Raw genomic sequence first — 25,155 nt, 5'->3', positions numbered from 1 at the left:
ATATTTGCAGATTCTTCCAATGTGGTGTGATACATTGCGTTGTTTAGAGGTTTTGCATGTCTTAAGCATACTATCCATATGCTTGCCTTCTGTTAACTACTAGTGCATGCATTTTTCTATGCTTATTCCAATGGCTTTGGTTTCAATAATTAGCCTCATCAGATGCACTTAACAAGTATTCTGGTTTCTCAGACATATCTAACTCTCCCCTAATACTGTTAATTCTACTGAAATTGTATTCTCAATTTGATATTTTTTTGTGTTTGTTAAAGGTTTTAAAAGCTTTTGAATGTCATGTCTTGATATGGTTTCTAAATAAATACAATTTTATTAAAATATGTGTAGTTCGCAAATGTGAGAGATTTCTTTTCTCTAGCTAACCTAATTTTTTATCAAAGTCACCTCACATTTTCACATAGGCTATGTATTTCTCACTCTTCACTGTCTTCACAGTATCACAGTATCACAGTATGTTTGGGATTGGAAGTGACCTCAAAAGATCATCTAGTCCAATCCCCCTGCTGGAGCAGGAACGCCTAGGTGAGGTCGCACAGGAACATGTCCAGGCAGGTTTTGAATGTCTCCAGAGAAGGAGACTCCACAACCTCCCTGGGCAGCCTGTTCCAGTGCTCTGTCACCCTCACTGAGAAGTTTTTTCTCAAATTTAAGTGGAACCTCTTGTGTTCCAGCTTGATCCCATTACTCCTTGTCCTATCATTGTTTGCCAACGAGAAGAGCCTGGCTCCATCCTCGTGGCACTCACCCTTTATATATTTATAGACATTAATAAGGTCACCCCTCAGTCTCCTCTTCTCCAAACTAAAGAGACCCAGCTCCCTCAGCCTTTCCTCATAAGGGAGATGCTCCACTCCCTTAATCATCTTTGTTGCCCTACGCTGGACCCTCTCCAGCAGTTCCCTGTCCTTCTTGAACTGAGGGGCCCAGAACTGGACACAATATTCCAGATGAGGTCTCATCAGGGTGGAGTAGAGGGGAAGGAGGACCTCTCTCGACCTACTAGCCACCCTCCTTCCAGTACACCCCAGGATGCCATTGGCCTTCCTGACCACAAGGGCACAGTGCTGGCTCATGGTCATCCTGCTGTCCACCAGGACCCCCAGGTCCCTTTCCCCTACACTGCTCTCTAATATGTAATTTCCCAATCTATACTGGAACCTGGGTTGTTCCTGCCCAGATGCAAGACTCTACACTTTCCCTTGTTAAATTTCCTCAGGTTATTCCCCTCCCAACTCTCCAGCTTGTCCAGGTCCCGCTGGATGGCAGCACAGCCTTCTGGTGTGTCAGCCACCCCTCCCAGCTTGGTGTCATCAGCCAACTTGCTGATAGTACACTCTATTCCCTCGTCTAAATCATGAATGAATATATTGAATAACATTGGCCCCAGTACTGACCCCTGAGGCACTCCACTAGATACTGGCCTCCAACTAGACTCCGCACCATTGACTACCACTCTCTGGCTTCTCTCCTTAAGCCAGTTTGCAACCCACCTCACTACTCTATTGTCTAGACCACACTTCTTCAACTTAGCTGTGAGGATGCTGTGGGAGACTGTGTCAAAGGCTTTACTGAAGTCAAGGTAAACCACATCCACCGCTCTGCCATCATCCATCCACCTTGTTACATTCTCATAAAAGGCTATGAGGCTGGTCAAGCATGACTTACTCTTGGTAAAGCCATGCTGACTGCCCCTGATAACCCTCTTATCCTTGATATGCCTTGAGATGGCACCAAGGATAAGCTGTTCCATTACTTTCCCAGGGACAGAGGTGAGGCTGACCGGTCTATAATTACCCGGGTCCTCCTTCTTGCCCTTTTTGAAGACTGGAGTGACATTTGCTTTCCTCCAATCCTCGGGCACCTCTGCAATTTCCCAAGACTTAGCAAAGATGATGGAGAGCGGTCCAGCAATGACTTCAGCCAGCTCCCTCAGCACCCGTGGATGCATCCCATCTGGACCCATGGATTTATGGATGTCCAGACTATTTAATTGCTCCCTAACCCAGTCCTCATCGACTAAAGCAAACTCCTCCATTGACCTGGCTTCATCCGGGGTCTCAGGGGTACAGGGCTCCCCAGGACAGCCTCCGGCAGAGTAGACAGAGACAAAGAAGGCATTCAATAATTCTGCCTTCTCTGTATCTTCTGCCACCAGGGCACCCACCCCGTTCACCAGTGGGCCTACATTGCCTCTGGTATTAGTTTTATCTGCTATGTATTTGAAAAAGTTCTTTTTGCTCTCCTTGACCCCTCAGGAGAGGTGCCTGAGGACTGGAGGAAAGCCAATTTCACTTCAGTCTTCAAAAAGGGCAAGAAGAACAACCCAGGAAACTACAGGGCAGTCAGCCTCACCTCCATCCCTGGAAAGATGATGAAACAGCTCATTCTGGATGTCATCTCCAAGCAAATGGAGGGAAAGAAGAATATCAGGAATAGTCAATATGGGTTCACCAAAGTGAAATTGTGTTTAACCAACCTGATAGCCATCTATGATTGTATGACTGTCTGGATAGACGAGGGAAGAGCAGTGAACATTTTCTACCTTGACTTTAGCAAGGCTTTTGACACCGTCCCTCACAACTTCCTCATAGGCAAGCTCAAGAAGTGTGGGCTGGATGAATGAAAGATGAGATGGATCATGAACTGGTTGGATGGCAGAGCTCGGAGAGTTGTGATCAACAGTGCAGAGTCTGGTTGGAGGCCTGTAGTTAGTGGGGTTCCCCAGGGGTCATTGTTAAGTCCAGTACTGTTCAACCTGTTCATCAGTGACCTGGATGAAGAGACCGAGTGCACCCTCTCCATTCAGTGAGACCTGGACAGGCTGGAGGACTGGGCAGAGAAGAACCTGATGAAGTTTAACACAGGCAAGTGTAGGGTCCTGCATCTGGGGAGGAGCAACCCAAGGCACCAGTACAGACTAGGGGTGAGCCTGCTTGAAAGCAGCACTACAGAGAAGGACTTGGGAGTTCTGGTCGACAACAAGCATCTGGGAATGTGCATTATCCAAGCAACACAACCGGACCTCTGAGAGGGTATGAGTCTACAGTGTGCTGGCTGGATCTGTGTTTGGCACATCCAGCAACAGCTGCTAAAGGTGTAACTACTGCCAGACGACACCACGGTCTAAGGAAATTAAATGTATGGGGTAGGGGAATTACTGCAGGAGGGAAGCAAAACCAACCAGCAGGAGAGTAACTGTCTCTATACCCTGTTCCAGGAATAAATATTGTTGTTAGTGAACTCATTCCTATGTCACTATTCCAAGGAATTAAGTGCTAATCCACCAACAATTGACCCTTCAACTGCACAATATTTCTGTGGAATTTTACTTTGAGAATTATGATACATTCTTGCAGGGAGACAGAACTAAGCCATGGATGAGTGCCACTCACTGCCCCTCCATACTGCCTGCATCTTCTTGCTAACCAGAGATATTTTTGTTACCTTAACTGTATAATGGACAGACAGACAGCCTAAATGGACCCCTCCAAACCCTGATGTATGGTGGGAGCATGTAGATGAATAGTTATTAATAGTTTACTTCCATGGTTTTGAAGATGTTATAGGGGCTACAGTTACATTCTGAAGAACATTCCATGGCTTTTGTCTTTTTTTTCTTTTTTTTTAATAAAATCCTGTTGCTCCTATTTTTATTTTTTTTTGTGAAGCAAGGCCTGTACTTTGAAACATTCAAGCAGCAACATCCAATGACTGATGGAAGACTATGTATTGGTCCATGAGAGATTGTCGCATGTGCGGTTTATGGTCTGACTGAAAAAGAACCCATGTGTCACAAGGGGTACCATGATGTTCACTTGGCAGGCCTGCTTAAGCACCTGCTTAAGCACATCCCCTTCATAACTCAGCTGACTTAAATCTAATTTCCAATCACAACTGGTCTTTTCAAAAGGGAATTAGAACCTAACAACTACTGCAAAGTGGGAGAAATCAAAAGCCTGACTCTTTACACTCATAACTAAACACCAGTAAGTACTGATTCTCCAAACAAAGTAATCACTGAAATGAGAAACCATTAATAAACAGGTATGGAGGTTCCTAGCTTACATATTTATGCAAATTCTGAGTTTTTGAGATATTTATATGAATAAGCCATACAAACAGCATCCAACTTTTGCATGGATTCTAACACTTGGCCTTGGAAGAGAGTCAGTTTTACTGGGAAGTTTTTTGTAAGTCCTGGAGATGTTTTAGCACTTTCCAGTGAAATCTGATGAGACAGCAGTACTTGGTAGTAACTGGCCTATAGCATAGAACCATCTGCAAGTAATTGAAAGGTAGAATCAGTAAAGCTCATGAAGATGGAAATAGCAGAGATAAAAGAGTTTGCTTTTTGTGTCAAAATTTACAACAGTCAAAACTTTTGATCTGCTGCAGTGAACAGCAAGAATGAGGGTAACAAGAGAGTGACTAAAGGGTTAGAATTAAGAATAAGCAGATCTTTATTCTCAGTTCCCAGACTACAAATGTGCTTGCCAAGAACACTGTAAATTCAGCAGAACATACATCTGAAGAAATTGTTTCTTCAGCAGAGATTACTGTTACCTTGTGGCTTCAATTGTTCTGCATTTTAGTAAGTGACATGTTTTAATTTATTCCAGTTACTATTTCATAGTAACCACATAACATAACCAGATATTGCTAACCTTAACTTTGTATTCTCAGTTTTAACTTGCTCATATGCTTGATAGACTGGGTAAAATTTGCTATTTTGGAGCTAGTGATCTCTCTCAGGATGGTTAAGTCTTTGCATGCAGATTAATGGAAAGAAAAAAAGAAAGACAGAAAGCAGTTCCTTTACTGTTTCTCTGAGTGTCCCAACAATAATGTTTTCTCTTTTTTTTTTTTTTTTTGTTCCATGTGTCTTGCAAACAGTAATGCTAAGCTAACATTAGCAGAAACATACAAAAATGCGCTGCTGTTATTCCAAGGCTTGATGAACCATTGAAAAGTCTTCAGTTTCTTAAGTTAGTTTGTATCTTGCCAATCATCCTTGATGTTATCATGATAAGAAACATATAAATTCTTAGATGGAATAGGAATCCAAACCAATCTGGCTTGATTGTATCAAGATACTTAACCAAATATGCACTAACATAAAGTAGGCCAGCACCAGAAAACATACATTATTTTGGAGCATCCCTGTATAATTCACAGTACTGTGAAGCCAAAATACTAGCAAAAATATGAGTTTCAGCAGTTAACTGAAGGACAGCAGAGACTGGAGATTCTGGAACTGAACAGTTCATTATTTCCTTCTGCATTTTCCACTTGTTAAACTTTAGGAGCAGTTGTTACGCTGAAGTTCTTTTTAGTGTGAATTTGCCTCATATTTGCAGAGAGTACCCTACTGGTGGCATATTCAAACTACAGTCCTTTGCTCCTTGGTTTGCACCAGTAACAGAGACATATCTACTTTTCAGTGTCATTAATTCTTAATCCAGTGCATTATCCTCCTGACAAGTCCACCACTCTTTACCATATATTCATAATATCATTTTCTCCCTCTCATTTATTACTTCTTTCAGACACATCTATGATGTGGTCGCCTTCAGCACTTTGAAAGGGAAGTTCATAACTCAGTTTATCTTAAAGCATGTCTGCCCATGCTCCTACAGAGCTTTGAAATGTGGTGAATTTCAGAGCAAATCTGATCACATCTCAGTGTGCAAATCAATTGCACAAATCCAGTTCTTCCTCCAGACCAGTCTCATTATAGAAGTGGGGTACACCTACATAGCTGTAGTCAAACTCCTGAGCCAAACTGTGTTAAAGCTCCCCTCAGCACACAGCGACAATTCTTCCTGGATTTCCACATATCCAGCATATCCTCCAAAGCAGATGATTAGTGTTTGCAGCAAATGGCTATTGAAATTGGTGGGACTATCAGGTCTGCATCCAACTGAAGAATGCTACATGATATTAACTATATTCAACAGCCCAATTTAGCAGCTCTAGTAAATCTGAGGTTTACTAAATTTCTATCTGGCAGATGAGCCATGCTAACTAACCAGGTGTGCATTCATCACTGAACTTAGTAGGCAAAATTTGACAATTTCAGTGCAAGATGACCCAATAAAACTTCCAAGCTAACAACTTTATCTCTTCCCATGGATTATATGTGTACGCGTTACTTACTTTGGTTTGAATAACGTACAAAAACATCATTATGCATTTTGGTCTTGAAGCTGCTGTTGTCAATTTAAATACCTAGTGAAAATGCAAAAGTATTTATTATTTTTTTTTTTTTAATTTGCAAAAGAAGAGTTTTCTAGTGCTGGTTAATAACAAAAATCAGGTCCCTGTGCTATTCCTCTCTAGGTTATGTTTACCTAATCTCATAGTTTTTACCTAGCCAAAGCAAGACATGTTCATATATACTAATATTCAGGACTATAGCTTGTAACAATCTTCTTTCTTCAGGTATAAATATTTCAAACAAAAATATGAGTCTTTTTGAACATTTTGTTAAAATATGATCATTTCCTCACAGGAATGCTTTGAAGCCAAGCGTTTATGCTTAGTTAGATTTACAAATGTTTAACACAAATACATCAGTTCCTTAGATGTATGTTACGCTTCAACAAAATGATTAGTTATGAAATTATGCATTAATAAAAACAGTTGGTTCTCTTTGTAGCTCAACTCCCTTTGCCCTCACTCTATATACAATAATGTCAAATAGCTCTCTGTAGTACTTTTGAATGGCTATAACTAAGCTATAACAATAATATGTGAATTTATATTAAGCATGAAATGTCATGGCCTATGAGGAAGTCAGTTTCTTTTCATGCGTGTACTCCATAAAAGTTAGTACTTACAGAATTAAGGCAAAAGGAAAAAAAAAAAGTAGGCACTGCAAGGAGTGTGACATAAAACCTTGATCCTGCAAAAAAACCCACATATATATTAGGGAATTTGGTGAATAATGGAAAACATACATACAAGATTCCCAAAGATCAGGGAAAATGTGAATCCTAATACCAAATAGAGGCCTGGATCTTGTAGCTCAAATGAAAAACCTATATCGTACCTATATGAGACTGCCCATTAAGGACAGCAGAATTTGCCTCCTCCTTTATTATTCATGTAAGAAATGGAAAGAGCTACATTTATATCTCTTACGTAAAATACATTAACTTCAGAATACCACAGAACCTGTAAAGAAATAGCAAACCCAAATAGGACAGTAATTTAAAGATTCTGGCTTGTTGTGAATTGTGAGAGAAGTACTACTCCTCTTGATTTGAGAAGTCAGCTGAAAATTTTATACCATGGATATTTCCAGTTTGGAAAAGGAAGTGATATTGGAAAGAATACATGGTTTTGACAGTGTTGTTTATTTACTAGCAATTAATTTACAACTATTCTTGACTTCCTCGAGCACAAATGGATAAAAAAAGAGACAGAATCTCTATTCGTGGCCACAGGAATTCACCTCAGAGAGTTTATCAGGATCAGGTCCTCAAGGGTGGTTCTTATTGCCTGCTGCTTTCTAATAATATGTTTTACTTTTTGTCATTCACAAGCCTTTGTAAAATAGCCATGGGAAACCCTGGATCAAAATGGTCTTTTCATTTACCTTTTTTTGCCAGCGTCATGAGCCTGTGTTTGGAATAGAGCCTAGTACTATTTTAAAAATTATTTGAAGTCTTGTTTATAATAGTTCTTAATGACAGACCAGCAGTTACACTCTAATGTATAGCTACCAGTACTGCTTATCCTGCTTAAAATAACTTCCTTCCCAGATACAGTTTAAAGAGCTGCAAGTTTTACAGATCTTATTGAATTAAATGTGTGATTTCATGTCATCCAAAACCACCATCCAATATGATTTTGTAGCAGCACAGCTACTATATCTACTAGATTTTCTGTGACAGAAGAGCCCTGGTAAGCTTCAGATAGGACTGAGTGTGGGAGGAATGGAGTGTGGGGTGGGTATCACCGCTCCCCTGCCAATTCCTCTGCCCCTGTAGAGCTCAGGACTTTCACCTCATTCTTTCCCCTGTCCCCAGGAAGCCTTCCCATCTCCTCTAACTGTGGTTTTCCTTTTTCTCTCCTGACCCTGACTTTTTGTCACGTTCTGCCCTCAGGTATAAGTGGTGGGGGAAGAAGTGACTCAGGTTCGTGGATCCCCTTTGATTTGAAAACAGTACACACAGTATTTAAGGTATGTGAACAAAAGGCTTTTATTTTGCAGCTTGGCCCAAATGGTATATGGTTCAGTGGCAGAAGGATTTACATTATTGTAGGTTCGATTGCTGAACATTAAAAGTTTGCAGCATATGCAGGGCTGTAGATCTTATGTTACTATGTTACATACAAGATGGAAAGCAAAAAGGTTGAAGTATAGAGGAGACAGAATAGAGAGAGAAAGATTTCACCATCCTTATGGCTCTGCTTTATGTGTGATGGAGTTCACAGTCTTGGGTTCAGCGATGTGCAGCGTCCTCTGGTGTCTTGTGCAGTTCAAGTGATGAGACTATTGGGCAGAGTGGTCCTCAGGATGGTGGGTGGACGTTCCCAGTTGCTTGTACAAGGTGGGCCTTTATAGCCCTCTGGGTTGCCTGCTTGCATAACTTCTGGTCTTTTGTGGAGGTGTTATTATGAAGGAGAAGAAAGCTTAGGGGGAAGGGGTGATTGCGAAAGATTGACACGTCTCGACAAGTCATTGGCCAGTTAGTTGAAGGGTCTTAGCTTTTCCCCTTTGTGCCATGCTGGGGGCATCAGAAGGTGGCGCTATGTGCCCTCTGGCATGTCCCCAACCTCCTGTATGGGCCATAATGGCCGGCCGGCTTAGTCTGTGGCTCCTTAGCTTGTCATTGATATGTAAATCGCAGTTCACCCTATACTGAATGTATAATTTCCTGTGACTGGATGCACTGGTTTTGTCACAATGTTTCAGCCATTATCCTTATCAGTACATGACACTTTTACTCACCTATTTCAGCTGATCTCACACACTCTTCCAGGTTGCAGCTACAGACCTAGAAAGGCAAAGAACGTGGACTGGACTGACCCTTGCAGAGAAAGGGGCAGAATCAGGCTCATAATATCTGACCGGTAGGATCCTGCTCTTCCTTCCTTTCCAACTGCACTGTCAGGAGTTTGAATGCAGAAGCATCCCGGGTATCACCCTCTTGGCACCATCAGGAGAAGTAAATGCCCCTCTGCTCAGGCAGTTATCTATTTTATCCATGCCTGTGTCGGATCCCGTTAGTACCAGTCTTCAAGAACTTTGTAATGCACTACCATACTATGACTGTGAACTTTGTTCATATGTTTTCTATCTTTGAGTTAAATGTTTGATTTTAATTGATACTGGTGACTTCTATATAACAATCTCAACTGTGCAATTTTCTAAAAATACAAATAATTTTGCAAACTGTGAGGATAGGAATACAAGCATTTAAAGCTAAGGAAGAGTTCTCTTCAAATCATATAGAAATATATGCTCTCTTGATATGTTGAATCTCCAGGTCACAGTTTTCTTTTCAATAAATAATTTTTCTGGCACTTGCACTAATGTTTTAACCAAAACCATTACAGTCAGGAAATAAATAAATGAAGGAAGGAAGCAACTGTATTTTTTACAGGCAAATATGCACAGGTGCCAAGTCCACAAAAATTAACTAGCAGATTTTGAGTCTCCCTGTGACTGGAAACATGCCAGGTAGTTTGGCAGATAAAGTGTAAGAGCAACACATCCTGCTAAGAAAAGGTAAGTGATATTCCTCAGCCAGAGAATAGAAAATTCAGCTTGTAGCTTGCTGAAAAACACATTTTTACAATCATTTCAGTTTTCAAAGCAAATGCATTTCAAAAGCTCAGATTCATGTGCATGCGTGTATAACACATGAATGAAGAACTATTCAGTCATAGTTGTAAATTACTTTTGCTGTTGATGTTTAGATAATTAAATATAGCAGTTTTCAAGTGGTTTCTCAGATAAACTTCAAATGTTTTCCCATTTGAAAGTTTAACTAAAGTAAGTCACAACAGTGATCAAATTACAATGTTAACTAGATAATACTTTGCTGATCACAACTGTATATTTTCTTTCTTATTTGGAAATGTGCATGTTTATGTAGTGTAACATTAGTCATTATCTCAATCTGTCGAAGGATCTAAACCAATTTATCTCTACAAATATTACTAGAAAGCAGTATAAAACATATTTATTTTTAGTTATAAATAAGCATTGGTAATGTAATCTATTGGAAAATCCGTACAGATATTCTAATTGCTTACTCTACTCTTACTCTACCCTTTAATATCTCAGTTGTCTCCTTAGCTCTCATCCACCATTCTTCCAGAAAATTATTGTCTGTTTTTTGTTGCTGTGATGAACCTGTGCTGGTTTGACTGTAAATGCATTGATTATATTAATGCAGTTAGAAACTTTTCTTTTTTGCAGCTAGCATGGTCATTGTTTTGATTTAGTTTAAGAACAGTAAGATAACACCCCTGGACAGAATTAATGTTTTTCTTCAAGCAACTTTCCAGTGTTTTTGAGTTGGAATGAAGAGAATGTAAGAACTTACTGTTATCTTAGCTTGTGTCTGGGGGCCAAGGTCTTTCTGGGCAGGTGTGAGTCGGCCAGAAAGGGGGGGCATAGACGGGACAGACCTTGGCTCACATCCAGGCTGATTAATGAGAATATTCTATGCCATTAGCATAATGCTTCTTATTAAATGAGAGCTGGGTTTTCCAGCTTAGGAGACCTGCTCCAGTTCAGCTCTGTTTCTGCTTAGTTCTGGTCGGGTTTTCCTTTAGTTTGGCCTTTTGCATTCCTACCATTTTTCAGTTGGCCTCTAGACCTTTTTGCCTTTTTGGCCTATTTGCTCTCTCACTGGGATCCACTGTTCAGGACCAAGTTGGTCTCTTCCTGGGACAGGAACAGCTCGAACAGAGTTCATGAAGGAATCGCGTTGAGTATCACTTATTTTATATTTCAGTTTTATTTAATATATATTATTAGAAGTACTGTATTGCTATTATTTTGTTATTTTATTAAACTGTTTTTATTTCAGTCCACAAGTTTCTCCCTTCCCTTTTGATTCTTTTCCCTACTTGTGGGGGTGGGAGGCGGGCAGACTAAGTGAGCATCTATTATGGTTTTGATTGTTAGCTGAGGTTAAATTGGGACAGAATATAAGTTTTTAACTTCCCTTTACTGTTTTTGATACAGTAGTTTCTCTTCTAAAACATAAAAGTAATGTTCACTTCTTAAAATCCTTGTAAAAATTAAAAATATTTTTCCAGATTTTTCAGAATAATTTATATAATTTTAAAAGTAATTGAATATAACAGAACTTAGAAATTACTTCCCAAAGGACTCACATGAGGCTGAAAATAGGCAAGACCCATACCTTCCAAAGTCCTCCTTTTTGCCCTTCAAGACAGATCTGTCGTCTGCTTTTTTCAATCCATCAAAAACTCTCCCAATTACTCTGACCTCTCACAGCTAATAGAGAATGACCTTGCAACAGTATAGGCCATCTCCTCTAACACCCTTGGATGCATGCTCACCTGGATCCACAGACTTGTATATGCCCAGGTGGGTTAAGCGATCTCTTTCTTCCTGTGGATGTTGCTTCACTCTCACAGATTTTGCCCTGAGTTTCCAGCACTCAAGAGACCTCAGCACATGCTTTACCAGTGAAATTTGAGGTAAAGGTGGCATTCAGTACTCCAGCCTTTTTGTGATCATTTTTCAACAGTTCCCCTACCAAGCAATGGTCTTACACTTTCCTTAGCCTTCCTTTTTCTAACAATGTACTTTTAGAAAAGTTTCTTTTTGGCCACCCTCTTTTGGCCTCTTGTTAGTTTCAAAGACAGTTGAACTTTGGTTTTCCTGACTATCACTAAAAATGAAAAGAATGGCATGGCATGGCATGGCATAGCATAGCATAGCATAGCATAGCATAGCATAGCATAGCATAGCATAGCATAGCATAGCATCATAGAATGCTAGGGATTGGAAGGGACCTTGAAAGATCATCTAGTTCAATCCCCCTGCCGGAGCAGGAATACCTAGATGAGGCTACACAGGAACGTGTCCAGGCGTTGCATAGAATAGCATTGTGCATAGCATAGCATAGCATAGCATAGCATAGCATAGCATAGAATAGAATAGAATAGAATAGAATAGAATAGAATAGAATAGAATAGAATAGAATAGAATAGAATAGAATATTTCAGTTGGAAGAGACTTACAACGATCATCTAGTTCAACTGCCTGACCAGTTCAGAGTTGACCAAAAATTGATATTGTTAAAGACATTGTCCAAATGCCTGTTAAATACTGACAGGCTTGGGGCATCGACTACCTCTCTAGGAAGCCTATTGCAGTGTTTGACCACCTTCTTGTAAATTAATTCTTCCTAATGTCCAGTCTAGACCTCCTCTGGTACAGCTTTGAACCATTCCCATGTGCCTTGTCACTGGATACATAGGAGAAGAGATCAGCTAGCTGAAAGAATGCTTCACCTACCTGGTCTTCTTGGTCAGGTCTATAGCAGACATCTGCTACAATTTTACCTTCACTGGTCTGTCTTCTAATCCTCACCCAAAAGCTCTCAGCTACTCTGTCACTTGCCACATGTAAAAGCTCTTTGCATTCAAGCCACTCTACAAAGGGTGAAACTCTTCCTCCATGCCCACCCATCAAATCTTTCTGAAGTAGCCCACATGCCCCTGTTGCAGCACTCCAATAATGAGTTACACCACCCTATCTCTGTAATCCTAATGAGGTCATAATTCTGTAGCTGTCCACAGACTCATGATTCATTGTGGTCATTCCCCATGTTGTATTCATTGATGTATGTGTATTTGAAATGACCCTCAAAGTCATTCTGTTTTCACACTTGCTTTGTATGGCTCAGGCTTTTGTCTTTGCAGATTTTTCTGCAAAGACACTGTTAGTCTCCTCACTTTCCCTGCACATCCTGCTCCATTTTCGGCAGCTCCTCCAGATGGTCCCCCACAGTGAGCCAGCCCCAGTACCAGGCGACTACTTTTCCGGTCCTGGGGAGATGACCCAGTCCCTTCAGCCCAGGGCCAGGTAGCAGTATCCTAGATGGACTCAGCTTTGCTAACAGATGTTAGGGACTATGCTGCTCTGCTGTTCCCAGTAAGCCTGAACCTCCTGTCAGGGGTTCAGCACCTGGATCTGAAGCTGACAGAAGCTTATACAAGGAACTAGAGTGGATACCTACAGATGTTTTATTACTACTTGAGAAAAACATTAGTGATTGCCCTAACCCATGAAGAAGTTAAAAACTATTTTTAGTTTCAGTACAGAAATCTTCTTTTAAACATAACTGCTTAAGCAATATCTAGTGGAGATATAATCCTTGAGACATACATCTGTTGTTATGTTGTCTTGAACTCAGCCTAAAATTTCTTACAAAACCTTATATTAATGTCATTATTGATTAGAACCACAACAAACAAAAATAAATTTACATGATCACATTACAAGGTAACATTTTAATCATTATACTTCAACAAGAGCATGGGAGGATTTTGTAAAACATGAACATCTTGTGCTGGTCAGTGCAATGCATGGACTGGCATTTCATTTTTTTATAAAATAAAAAGGTAAAATGTATTAATAATTCTGGTATTTCCCTTTCGACAAAGTTAAAACATCTCAATAAGTCAATGCAGTGAAGCTTGTCTCTGAGTCTGAGGGAAGAAGGATGGATTGTCATGACACAGTAATGTCACTAATAAATGAATGAACTGTAGAAGTGTTAGTGAGTCTCATCCTCTTTCATTTGTCTATTCTTTCCAAAATTGTCATAGACAATAACTTTGAGATAAAAACTACACTGTAACTCTTTGGAATGTATTCTATTAATCCTTATGTATTGCCTTATAAGTGATCCTAACATTTCTCTCATTTTTTTGGCAAGTCTGTTGTGTGGAAGGGTAGGTCAGAAATCGTGTCTCTTCCATTCATATTTTCTTACAACAGACTGCCTTGCATAACTGAGGTCAAAAGGATTTTGTAAAAGTTTTAAGGAATGGCTTTTCTTTGCACTAACACACAAGTAAATAAAATGGTTGATAAACAGGACTGATTGCTGTTAATTCTTTCTATATTTAAAGAGATTCCCCCTTCAGGTTGGAAAGTAGAACAGATGTGATGTGACACATATCAGCTAGATACCATGGTGCTGAGAATTGTTACCTGAAAAAGATGAGGTGATCTCCAAGCAACTACAATTCATTAAGTGTAATTACAAAATGTGCACATTCACAAAACACATGATTAATTTGCAAGAAACTGAACTACAGTCATGAAGCATTGCATTTAAAACATACTAAAAATCTCACACATCTCCATGTCAAACCGCTTCTGTGCAATAAAAAATTGAATAAAACATATAGTAGGTTTCACATTTGTTCTTTAGATTCTCCATTCAGTTTCAGCATGCTAGGTAGAACAGTGCAGCATTAAAGCTTTCTTTGGATGCATAGGAACAGGAGGTCAAAATAACCTTGTGAACTATTCCAAAAGTTTATAGCACTGAAACAGAGAAAGCCAGCAGTGAAAGACCAAATCTTACATCCTCCTTTCAGAACACACTTGGCTAGCACCTCAGCTAGTCAAACAACTCTGAACTCCTACAGTTTAGTATCTCCTTTGAACTAGGTTCTTAATGACCTTTCCTTTCTACATTCACCAGAGAGAAGCCTAAGAAAAAAAGGCTATTAAATCACAGCTCGTCCTCATGAATACCTCTTTAAATGAGTTACAACAAGGATTAGGCTTCCAAGGCATAAAGGCTGGATCTATAGAGGAAACTTGTGCTTCCAGCTTAAAGGGAATCATAAAATAAATATCCATAACTGTATGGGTATGATAACGTGTTCCAGCAACAGTAGTTTCAGTGAATAGTGTGGTCAAAATAAACCACTGAGTGATGAGATACAGCCTTCTAGATGATTTTGTAGGGAATTGATTTGGTGAGATATTCAGGTAAAAGTTTCTATACTTCGAAAAAAAATTCTAAGATAACTAAAATATTCTTCTGTAGTTGTAGGGACATTGGGTATTTATGAATTAAGAAAGTCAAAAGAAAGGTTACACTAAAATATAAAATATATTATTTGTTAGAAGTAAATGCTAGTATTCTCTAGCATTTAAAAATACTTCTGTATTCATTTGAGGATAAAACACTGTGCATCAATTTCTCTGTGATCTGATTAAGTAGTGTTAGGTGTATATGACCAACTTATTCCTTCAATTTGTAAAAGATAGGGTAGATGTTTAGGGTTCCTGATTTCTTAAGAAAGGAAGTTTGTGATCACAGTATCTGGAAGGGGATTGGCCTATCTGCTGCTTAGCTTTTGAACTATTAATTCCAATTAAATCCCCAGTTCGGTCACTGCATGGTTTATCTTCATTGACTAACTCATGATCTAATGTCAGTTTTTTGCTCCATCTTCATGTATTCCATTTGTAATCTAAGACAACCCAAGATTGGTCGCTTGTGCATCTGATAAATTCTGCAAATTGAAGATAGAAGTTTCTCTGCAAGGCGTCAGTTGTAGATCTAGCAAAAGATAGTAGAAATTTAGAGATATCAAGAGTAAAGAAAATAACCTTTATGGATATAGACTATTAAATTTTCCACTGATTGAGCAAAATTATAATTTATAACACAGCAGCACTGAATTGTCTGCAATGATAAAAGTATCATCAACTGCAAAACTCTCATTCAAATAAATCTTATTGTTCAGTCAGTGACATTACACAGTTGTATCATCTGTGTTGACATGCCCATCTGTCACTGTGGTCTTGTCTAGTCTCTTCTTACTCTCTAATTATTTGAAACTAAATAACAGCAACTTGGAAATCATTTAAAAACATTAGCAGAAGTGCAGACTGGAAATATATATATATGTATTTTTTTTTTTTTTACTTGTTATATCTTTTTTCCTTCATCACTTCTTATGTTCATTGCTTAGTAATTTTTAGTTTCCAAGATGACCCACCAGATCTCTGACCTGCCTTTCTTCCTCAATTTAATCTTTTTACTTGTAGCTAAGAATTATTTCTTCTGCTTACAGAAAGCACCTTTTGCTAAAAATTTTTCTCACCTAGTACTTTTATCTCTCAGTAACCCAGTTCTTCCTCTCCAACTCTTTGAGCTACCTATGGAATCTTTTCAAATTCTTTCACTGAGCTCCTGCTACCTGATCATCGTTAGAGTTCTTTTTTTTTTCCTTTTTTTTTTCTCTTTTTTCTTTTTTTTTTTTTTTTGACCTCCATTATTTGCCCACTCTCCACTGTACTTAGCACAGTCGTTTTCTCCTATATTTAATCAGCTGATCTTTTTTAACTCCTTCTTCATTAGAAGCCACCTGGCCAAAGCCATTACAAATTCACCTCTCTTAACTGTTCCTTCTGCTTGTTTTTCTTAGCTTTGTGGAAAATTCAAATTGGGTGACCTTGCTTTGTCTAATCTTAAGTGTGTTGCAAAATTCCAAGCCCAAACCCTTATTTATCCTCAATGTGTTTTGCTCTTTCATGGAATAGAGGCAGTATAAGAACATTTGAAGAAGGAATTTGTTTCTCTCTTTTCAGAAAACCTAACCATCTTATTTCAAGAGAAATTTGACAAAAGGTTAAGTAACTTTCCTCTTCCCTTTGTCTTGCCTTCCCTCTCCTCATCACAGATGCTAATCTGTTATCCAATCTCACACCCCACTGATTTTATCCCTCCACTTGATCTCCCTCAGAAGCATTATCTCTCTATCCCGTTCTCAGCCTTTCTGTCTCTCTTTTTCCTCAAAGTAAAGGCGTTTTTCAACTCCTTGATGTTTGCACACTAACAGGCTGCCCCAGTTCAGGTCCAGCTAACTGTTCATCTTTTCTGAGATCATAAAAAAATTGTGTAGAGTAAAAATGGCACGCTAGCTTCTCGAGACCCTCTTCAGTCTCCTGACTCCACCAAAAACACTCTTAACTAGTGCCTTGGTTATAGCTATTGACAGACTCTTTCATCAGTGCCACTTGACTTTTTATCTTATTGAATTTACTCTTGAAATATTGTCCTTCCTTTTCTTCTGTTTTCTTTTTTTATGTTCATTTGTTCACTTTTTCTATCACCAAAAAATGAAAAGTATAAAAACTAAGAAGGCAAGGAAACCTGATAAATCATTTTGATCTAGCAAATAAGCAGGCAACAGATGTGCTTGCAGTACCTAAGATCAGGACCAGTCTTAGGAATGAATAGGTGAAGTAGGTGGTTTTGACCTAGAATTTGGGACTACAGTATTGCTTCTTGTGACACTATGACAAGGCATCAACTAAAGTTAAACTTTACAGTGTCAGTAACATGCTTGGCTCACCTACTAGTCTTCCTGTCATAAATGGGAGGAGCTCATGGCCCTTCATACTGAGGCAGTTGAAAAGGTGAAAGGGAAGTATATTAAAAACATCATGAAGAAACTTTCCAGCTGGCAGTGCCAGTTTTTTCCATCTTTCATTGACTCTGGTACATTAACAGAGGAGATGAAGGAAATTACCTCTTGAATGGTGAAGCATATAAAATCATTCTTATTTATTTATTTTTATTTATAAGCTTTAAACCTCTGATAAAATGGGGCAACAGTGATTACTTCCTACATGATCTAAAGATCATGTAATACTGAAGCAAGCTTGTTAATATCTCTTAACTTCTTTATGCTATGTTGATTTATGGGGTAAACAGTCTGATTTATTTTTTCCTTTGCAATGCTCACAGACTGTCTATACAACAATACAAGTCAAAGAGGTTTATCTTTTTGCAAAATGTGGCAGAATACCTTCAGCAGGCATCCCTCACAGTCTGCTTAGTAGTATAGCAATTCCAATAACTGCAAGCTTGTGTGTGGCACAGATATGAGACGTTGGGGGTGGATTGTTGTTGAATTTTGTAATGTAGCACCTGCTTCCCACAACTTGAATATCTTACCTGCCTGTTAAGCTGGGAGGCAAATCTAATGTTCAAGCAGTTCTGTTGTTGTTGTGTGTTGTTGAATAGTATTAAACACCAACCTGATACTGTTGTTTACAGGCATGCAAATGGTACAAGTACAGTTATTTTTTATTCTTATTTCTGCCCTCCCTGCCCTCAAAAATTCCTGAAGTTGTCATTTAGAGAATATAATCTATACACAGTGGTAGTCACATATGTATATAAAAATAAATCTTATTCTATCTTATTCTCAATTAATATACTGCATTACTAAGCGGGATTGTGTTTGACATGTATGTTTTTCTTGGAAATCCTTGTGTTGATTAATATATGTTGTCAATGGATGAAGCATTACTTAGTTTTAGTCTCCAAAATGAATCTCTGTCAAATTCTCAAATGATTGCTCTATTTCTGTCATACAACAGAAAGGCTATCCAGCATACTAAATTTTTGTTTGAAAACTTTTGACAGTCCATATTAGTCAATTTAGTGATTTGATCCGTGTGTCTACCCTTATTACCACACTGTTTCCTTAGAAAAGCTTAGTGAAGGGATGAAACTTGCTGATCACTTGCACTCATTTCCCCACAATTTCAACAATGTGTTCTTGGGGAAAATCCACAGACTTAATTATTTGTAACATACATTCACATCACAAAAGATTAAGCCAAGTCATGACAAGGAATGGCACTGGTGCTGCTTGTTTATATTTTTTTCATCAGTTTTGATTTGGTGGGGTTTTGGTTGGTTGGTTGGTTTTTATTTGTTAGGTGTTGTGGGTTTTTTTGTTTGTTTGTTGTCTTGTTTTGTTTTCCAACAGTTGTTAGACCGATTTACTACAAGCAATACTGGAAAACAGATAGAAAATTAGAAAAATCTTACAAACCAGCCAAATTCAGATGCAAAAAGTCATTTGCAGGGAGGTTTTTAGTATGAAATTACAGTATTCTATCCTCTTTATTAAGCGATGAGCAAGGAAGATCGTATCTGCAGATATTAACTTCATTGTTTTATCTTCACATACTCAAATGAACTACAGCATGGCTTCCTAAAAATGTCCCAAAAAACAAGGAACCAACTAAATTATTTACTTTCAAGTGATGCAGTCAGCTTCTTTATAATAGGACACATTAGATGATGAAGTCGACTTCCAAAGAAGTATTCACTTCAAAACAATCTTGTTTTGTGGTTTGTTTGCTGTTTTTTGATTTTTGATGGTACAAGGAGTAGCCAGATTTCCTGATTTCAAGCCTAGTTAACATTTTTTGCTTCAAGAGAGACCACATTGCTAAAACCTTGCTCATGACATGTTTAAGCATGCTAGAAACCTGGGAAACCAATACCACATATACTTAAACATCTGTATTGATGAATGTGATCGCTGTTGGTCAACATTGATGAATAATTTTACAGTTCAGGTGGACAAGCAGTCCTCTAGGGTCTGACAGTAACAGGGCATCTTTCTTGAAGTCTTTTTGCTACAGTTCAATCAAATATAAACATCTTAGCTTGAGCTTCATTACCTGTAGTTTCCACTGCATGTTATATGTGAGGTCTGATTCTCTTTGGCTGTTCTCTCTACTTGGTCTTCTAGCAGTATTGTTTTTAAGGTTTCTATGGCTTATACTGAGTCATATTTTACAGTTTACTCACAAAATCAACAATTCTCCTATGTCAGAGGAACCTGTAGCACAAACCAGAACCACAGAGTGGCTGAGGGTGGTAGGAACTTCTGGGGACCAACCCACCTGCTCAAACCGGAGTCAACTGGAACAGTTTGCCAAAGATTGTCCAGTTGGGTTTTGAATGTCAAAATATCGAGAATCTACAGCCTTCTTGGGCAACCTGTTCCAGTGCTTGACCACTCTCAAAATACATATTTTTTTAATATTTAGTTGGAATTTGTTGTATATCTATTTGTGCCTATCACTTCTTGCTTTATCACCAGATGCTACTGAGAATAGCTCGCTCCATCTTCTTTACCCTCTTCCATCAGGTAGCAATATACATTGGTAAGATCCCACCTAAGCTTTCTGTTCTCCAAGACAAACAATCTCAGTTCCCCCAGACTCTTCTTGTTATAACAGATGCTCTAATCCCTTCACTGTCTTTGAGTTCCTTCACTGGACTTGCTCTGGTATATCCATCTCTCTCTTGTCCGGGGGATTTTAGAATTGGACACAGTACTGCCGGTGTGCCTCCTTGCAGAGAGGCAGTAATCACTTCTGGTAAGGCTCTGGAGGAGCTGACAATGCTCACCCTAATGCAGCCTAAGATATTGTGACCTTATTTTCTACAAGGACGTATTATTGGCTCACATTCAACTTGTTGTACACCAGAATGTCTAGGTCCATTTCTGCAAAGCTGCTTTCCTACCACTTGGCCCACAGCCTTGGACTGGTGTCTGGGATGCAGTCCTCCCCAGGTTCCTTCAGCTGAACTTCCCAACATTCTTATTAGTCCATTTCTCCAGCTTGTTGAGGTCTGTCTGAAAGACAGCACTTCCATCTGGTTTATCAGCCACTTCTGACAGTTCTGTATCATCTGCAAACATACTGAGGGTGCACTCTGTCCCACCATTCATATTATTAATGAAGATGTTAAACTCTTTTGGACCCACTTTCAATCCCTGTGGGATATCACTGTTGCTTGCCCTTCAGCTCAGCTTCTTGCTGCTGATCACAACCTTTGAGCTTGGCAGTTTTCATTTCACCCCGCTGTCTCCTTATCTAGTCTCTGCTTCCTCAGTTTGTATGTGAGGGTGTCGCGGGAAACAGTGTCAAAAATCTTACTAAAGTTGAAATAAGCAACAACTACTGCTTTACCTTCATTCAGCAAGCCAGTAATCTTATTTTAGAAGTGAAAAAGTGTTTTGGGACAACTGGCTGTGGGAGTGACAGGACAGATTAAAAATCATCAGTTAAGTGTTTTGTCTCCTTTTTGTGTCCTTTTCAAAAATATGTGTCAAGAAGCCAAACTATTTGTGAATGGTAAGAATTATTGGCTGAATTCAACAAAAGAATGTAAATTATTCTATTTTTAAATTGGGTTTAAGTGTCCATATTGAGCTCTGGTTTTACATTCTTACAAGCTCTTGCTGCTCACTGTTGAGAAACAGGCTACTGACTACTTTTAGTCTTTTCCTTCAGAGCATGCTAGCAGTGTTTCTCCCAAAGCCATTATAACTAGAGAAGGAAGGGAAAATATAACTTTTCCCCCTCCCTTCCCAACCCCCCCCACAAGTGGCCTCTGATGCAGTAGCACAGAGAGATTCTACTCCTTAACCAAACCTTTGGCTTAATGTTTTAAACTACTCTTTGAGAAAAGCACTTTTAGAATGTTTTCCTTCTGCGCTTTCCAGAAAGAGATTTTACAACCTTTCTAAAGCGTGTACAACTCCAAGAGGCAGGAAATGTGAGTTATATAATGCTCAAGAGAAAAAATTGGATTCTACTGAAGTCACTGGCTGAAAAAGGCAGTTTCGGATATTGTTGGCCAGCTAAAACTAGGTGACTCAGGAAAACATTAAAAGGAGGAAGAGAGTGATTAAAAAAAATGAAAACCAAACAAAATATAACATCTGAAGAGATTCACCAATCTACCATTTATCTATACACATTAAATATGCACAAATCAAATAGGAGAGCTAGATACTAAAGATTTTTATTTATCAACCCTGACTAATGTTAGGAGCACTGCAAATACCTTCCTGCGCTTTGCTTCCCACTCTCTGCTTTTGCAGACTAGAATACAGGGCTGAAGCTATCAGAGCATATCAGGTTTGATGGCTGGCCGTCCAGTTTACATTCTCTGAGTGACAACGTGTTGGCAGCTGTAGTCTGATCAGGAACGGATGAGATAAAAATATGCATTGATAAAAAGTCGCCCTGCCACACCATGTGTGGTATAAACCTGACTGTTCTCATGAAGAAAATAGATCTAATTAGAAACCTGACATTAACATCTCTCCTCCTTTCTGAATTTGTTTATAGTTGTGTACTCTGGAAGCATTCTAAGGATCTGATTTTGGAGTATACTATTTTATCGAATGCCATTGAAATTGGATACATAAATCTGCTAATTTCAAATTGTATCTCTTAAAAGTTGCAGGAGGATTCTCTGCATGTGGCAAGAAATCTGTAGGAGCACAGATTGCTTTATTGCTATGTGCTACAGGATAAAGATACAGCCTTGTAAAGTTAAGTTTTTCTAATTTTACACTTTAAATATACATATATTTATATCTAGTAGTCTGCTTTGGGTAGACATCAGGGCAATAGATCTGCAAACAGTTTTGCAGACTTAACAGTTATTTAAGATTAAGTATGGCAGAAAAAGTTCTGGGAAATATAAATGTTAAACTTCAAGATATGCAAATTCTAAATTTCTGTCAGCAGAATCACATCTGTAAAAGAAAAAATAGTTGTGCTATTTGCTGTTGATACTGAGTTGCTCTTTTAGAGAGAAGATAAAGAACCTAGTAGTCAACACTATGAAATAGTCAAGCAGTCACCCTGAAGCCTAGTCTTGGTAGAAAACATGGTTTTCTAAATAAGTAAAACATAGTTTTCCACTGATGGTTGTAGCAGCTGTAGAAAAGTAAAGGTCATACAGACATAGGATACATACAAAGGAAGTAAAATTGCACAAACATTAATTAATAGAATAAAGGAAACAATAATTTTAAATATAATTTATACCATATTAACATATTGGAACACCATTTCTTACCTTTTACTTTAGTATTATACTTGGTGTATACTAGTACTACAAATACGTTGACAAAGATTTGGGTTCCCAAAATAATCTAAATTGCAAATCTAAAACATAAGACTATGTCTGGATCAGGAATAATAAGAAATTCCAGGTGAAAAAGTTTATCAGTACAATGTGCAGTTGCTTTCACATTTAAACCAGAACAAGTGAACATTTAGAACAATAACTTTCAGAGAGGTGGTCCTACCATTTGATTAAGCTGTTGGCATCTAGTTATGCAGGAGTAGGAAAGATAAAAATATAGTTTGTGCCCCCAGAAAATGTTAAAGGCATTTTTCCAAATACAGTTGAAAAATCTTGAAAGTATGTGATGCTTTGGTAGCCTATATTGAGATCTAAGATTAAATAATGCAGCTACTGTTACACCAGTACACATGTGAAAACGAGAAGTGCTACTTGTGGCAAGAGCTATAGAACTAGAATGTAAGTTGTGTGATAGGAGGATGACATTCATATCTGTCCTATAACTACAGCTGTGGTGCAGCTGTGCCTGACTACAAACCCTATGCACTTAAATTGATGATTTCCTGGGTAGTTCAGGAACTCCCCATCTAGTAATCATGTAAATGAGACACCAGACTGACTTCAGACAAAGTGATTGACTGAACTTGAAGCCATTTTTGAAAGAAGCACTTGATTAACTGTTACTGAAACTCTCCAGTTGGGAATTTTGGGTAGTCTCAAAGATTACTTCAGGCACCCCTAATAGACCTTCTTTATTCTTAAGTGTGTTGACTGAATTCATGTGTGGAGAACCTGGCATCCTCAGCAACACCCCCAGGTGGCTTTGCTACAGTTGGCTTTCTGGGCTGCAAGTGCACATTGCTGGCTCATGTCCAATCTTCCACTCACCAGTACCCCCAAGTCCTTCTCTGCAGGTTACTCTCAATCCCTTCATACCCCAGCCTATACTGATAGCAGAGGTTGCCCTAACCCATGTACAGGACTTTACACTTGGTCTTGTTGAACGTCATGAGGTTCACATGGGCCCGCTTCTTGAGCTTGTCCAGATTTTTCTGGATGGCAATCTATCCCTTAGGCATGTCAACTGTACCACTCAGCTTGGTGTTATATGCAGACTTGATGATGGTGCACTTGATCCTACTGGCTGTGTCTTTGATGAAAATAATAAACAGTATGGGTGCCAGTACAGACCACTGAGGGACACCACTTGTCATCTATCTCCATCTGACTTTGAGACGTTGGCCACTACCCTGTGGATGTGACCATCCAACCAGTTTGTCACCCACCAAACAGTCTGTCCATCAAATCCATCTCTCTCTAATTTAGAGAGAAGGATGTTGTGGTGGACTGTGTCAAAGGCTTTACAGAAGTCCAGATAGGTAACCTTTGTAGCCCTTTCTTTGTCCACTGATATAGTTACTTCATTATAGAAGGCCACTAGGTTGGTCAAGCAGGATTTGCCCTTGGTGAAGCCATGCTGGCAGTCCCAAATAACCTTCTTGTCCTCCATGTACCTTGGCATAACTTCTAGGAGGATCTGTTCCATGAACTTCCTAGGTACAGAGGTGAGGCTGACAGGTTGGTAGTTCCTGGGTTCCTCGTTTCTACCCTTTTTAAAAATGAGAGCAATGTTTCTCTTTTTCCAGTCACCAGGGACATAACCTGACTACCATGACTTCTCAAATGTCATGGACAGTGGCTTGACAACTACGTCAGTCAATTCCTTCAGGACTCTGGGATGCATCTCATCAAGTCTCATAGACTTATGTATGTTCAGGTTCCTCAAGTGGTAATGAACCTGATTTTCACTTACAGTGGGAGGGACTTTGCTCTCCCAATCCCTGTCTTGCAGTTCATCCACCTGAGAAGTGTGGGAGGTGAGCTTACCCATGAAGAGTGAGGCAAAGAAGCTGCTGAGTACCTCAGTCTTTTCCTCATCCATTGTTACTAGTTTACCAGTCTTGCTTGTCAGGAAGGGTACACTTTATTTGACCTTCCTTTTCTGGTTGACATACCTGTAGAAGCACTTCTTGTTATTCTTTCCATTCCTTGCCAAGTTCAGCTCCACCTGTGCCTTGGCCTTCCTGCCCCCATTGTTGCACAACCTGGCAGTGTCCCTATGCTCTTCCCAGGATACCTGTGCCTTTCCTTCTTGCCCTTTAGTTTGATCAGCAGGTCTTGACTCAGCACTGTCGGCCTCTTGCCTTCCTTACCTGATTTCTTACACTCAAGGACTGACAGCTCTTGTGCTCTATGGAAAGCATCCTTAAGGTCTACCAACTCTGTTCTGCTTCCTTGTCCTTGAGGGCAGTTTCCCAGGGGATCTTGTTGACCAAGTCCTTGAAGAGCTGGAATTTGGTTTTCCTGAAATTCAGGGTCCTGACTTTACTCTTTGCCTGTC

The sequence above is a fragment of the Columba livia genome, chromosome 2 (assembly GCF_036013475.1).
Source record: "Columba livia isolate bColLiv1 breed racing homer chromosome 2, bColLiv1.pat.W.v2, whole genome shotgun sequence".
Classification (NCBI taxonomy): domain Eukaryota; kingdom Metazoa; phylum Chordata; class Aves; order Columbiformes; family Columbidae; genus Columba; species Columba livia.
This window is presented reverse-complemented; position numbering follows the sequence as displayed.